The sequence below is a fragment of the Ixodes scapularis genome, unplaced genomic scaffold (genome assembly GCF_016920785.2).
Source record: "Ixodes scapularis isolate PalLabHiFi unplaced genomic scaffold, ASM1692078v2 PGA_scaffold0__279_contigs__length_252992795, whole genome shotgun sequence".
NCBI classification, from domain to species: Eukaryota; Metazoa; Arthropoda; class Arachnida; order Ixodida; family Ixodidae; genus Ixodes; species Ixodes scapularis.
In genome coordinates, this window is record NW_024609835.1 from 2,329,123 (window position 1) to 2,331,968 (window position 2,846).

The window sequence follows — 2,846 nt, forward strand, 5'->3', positions numbered from 1 at the left end:
AAAGTTCACAGCGTTGCGTGTGTACGCAATACGCTAGCCCGTCTATTACGTTGTGCGCATGCGCACTGTCGACCCGCAGTTTCTTTGCGTACCCGAAGTTTTAGAGTACGCTCCACTAAAACTGTCTATTATCATAGCGGGCTAGGTAATTGTCGTCTTAGATTCTATTGCGTCCTTGTCCCCAGCATTGGTTCTTGTGGAGGCTCGTCAACACCCGTTTCGGTGGCTCAGTGTCTCGGTAAGACTAGAGTGCCTCAATGTCCCTCTGTTTAGGGTAAAGTGCCTTCATGTGCGCTTTGCTTGGGGTGATCACATCTGGCCATTTTGTTTCGAACGCTTTATATTTTTTTTTTATTCTGAAGCGCGGAAAAGAGCGTTTCTCTACACGCGCTCGTGGTGCTGACTGTGCTACGGCGACATTTTGTTTCCTACGGTTTCTTTGTATTTTCCCTGTGAGCGCGTTCTGTCAGCACCGGGTACTACAAACGATGGCATCACCTTAAACAGAAGGACATAGACTCGTTGCTCTGGGGCAGGGGTCGCGAGCGCGTCCTTAAGGCACGACCATGTTATACTGGCTGTACCATCTACGTGGAGCTGTAATGTTCGATTTTGTACAAGCCGTGTTCGAATACAAGCAAATCTGAGCATCTCTAGATGCGCGATAACAAAAAGGTCTAAGAAGAAAACAAAGGAGAACAAATGCAGCTTGCGGCCACAGCGTGCAGTTAAACGTTGCTATAGCTTTAATATTTGTATTGCTTTCTTTCACATCTTCCACGAGCACGTGTGTTTCACTCAACGAGGTAGAGGTTTCACTTTAGGTGATAGCCAAGCCGAAACCTGCAAAAGCACGTTCCCTGAACGATGCTCGCACTGCATGGGCGCGCGTGCTTGACTGACACATTGAAGGCTTGGAGCTCGCTCTTGTAGCCTCTGCTACGCTGGCATGTATAGTGAAACGGACTACAAAAAAACTGTAGTGGGGAAGCGTTATGACGAACGTTCGAAACGCGAGCCAAAAATATTCTATTTCGTCACCTGGGAGCGCTGGTCAAAACTTGTGCGTAAAGCCCCTCGATGTGTTTGCGCAGTTTGCGTTCGTCTTGCAAGTAGCGTCAAATGCGCGACTGCACGAGGCCCATGTCTCGAGCGGCCCTTGGAAGCAAATGGCGGCACAGCACTGAAATGAGCGGGCCTTGGAAGCGAATGGCGGCGGAGCACCCGCTCATGGCACGTGTCTCGCGCGCTTCCACAACAATGGTTGGCGGTACTTGTACAAAACGCTGTTATCAAGGGGCTTTACTTGTGCGTAGGGTGCCTACATGTCTGTGCGCGTGTATGAAGGCACTCTACTTGTGCGCTGCTCAAACCTTGAGTGCTAGTTTAGGGTGATGCCATCGTTTGTAGTACCCAGTGCCGACAGCACGCGCTCACAGGGAAGATTCAATGAAATTGTAGGAAACAAAATGTCACCGTAGCACAGTCAGCGCCATGAGCGCGTGCAAGAACACGCTCTTTCCCGCGCTTCGGAACAAGAAATATAGGCCTCATGCGCTGCTCAGAGGGTGCTGCGAATGGGACTTGTTAGGACTTGTTTTGGGTAGTACAAATTTTAGCGTCTCAAACTGTCACGCATGCAGAAGCGTGCCTGCTCTGATGCGGAGCGCGAGATCACGGTGAAAATACAAAGACAGAACAAAAATTCGAACGCCGTCAAAGCTAAGACGCTGAGAGCCTGAGCCAAGAGATGCCGTTTCACGCGTTCCAAAGTAGACATCAAAAAGAAAAAGAAATTAAAGCGACGCGACACTGGTGTTGTGACGTCACCGACCAGATATAAGAGACGCGTGCCGGTGGTGTCATGAATTTGGCACTTTCGATTCTCTTACAACGTTGAGTTTGGCCGATTTCTGGCGTCCAAAGGTGTTTTTTCGTTCTTTAGCACCAGATAGAATTGAAAAAAGCTCGACCAACATGCCATAAGTAGTGCTATGTTCAATCAGGTGAGCTTGTACTACCCAAAATGAGGGCGCTGCAGTTTGTTCAAAGCTTCAGCGCAGGAGGCCTATAGAGCGTTCCAAACAAAACGGCCAGATGTGATCCCCCCAAGCGAAGCGCACATGAAGGCAAATAAGACGAGAAGGTCAGCGACGGCGGCTGTAATCTGGCGCGTGTGGAAGGCGTCTATAGACCGACACGCGGCCCTGACGTCATGCAGCTGCGGTGGCGCTGTCGGCGGCACAGCGCGTGCGCAGACGCTTCACTCCTCCCAAATTCGGTTTCTGCGCACGCGCAGTGCCCACACCTGGTGTGGGCAAAGGCGGGCTTGTTTGTAAACAACGTGTCGGTCTATAGACATTTGGGGGCATGGCGTCCCTCCTCGTGCCCCGTGCGCGCAAGCACGTGCAGCGTCCGCGTGAAGATAGCTTCGACAGGCCTGCACTTGCACGTGCTCGCTCAGACGCGGGTGAACATGGCGGCCACCAGATGCCCTGTTGGCAATCCAAACTGCTATCGTACAGAGGCATTCCTCGCGTCACGCTCCAATTGGTCATACACAAAGTGACTGCAGAGATGTTCCCAGCGGCGCCTCCAAGACGAGTCTGAGGCATGTCGGCATCTCTCATCGTGGTTGCAGCGTGCCTTTTGTTCGCTATGCTATCACCATGACTGCGGCTTACTTGGGCCAGGAAGCGACAGCCCAGTTTCGCTTGCCCATAGTCGCTGCCAGCTTAACGGAGAAAGGCAGGGTGTGGCGAGTCTCGCCATCTTGTTATCGCTCTCCAACCCATCACATGGAAGTCGCCGCCGATAGAAACGCCTACCCAACAAATAATAGGCCA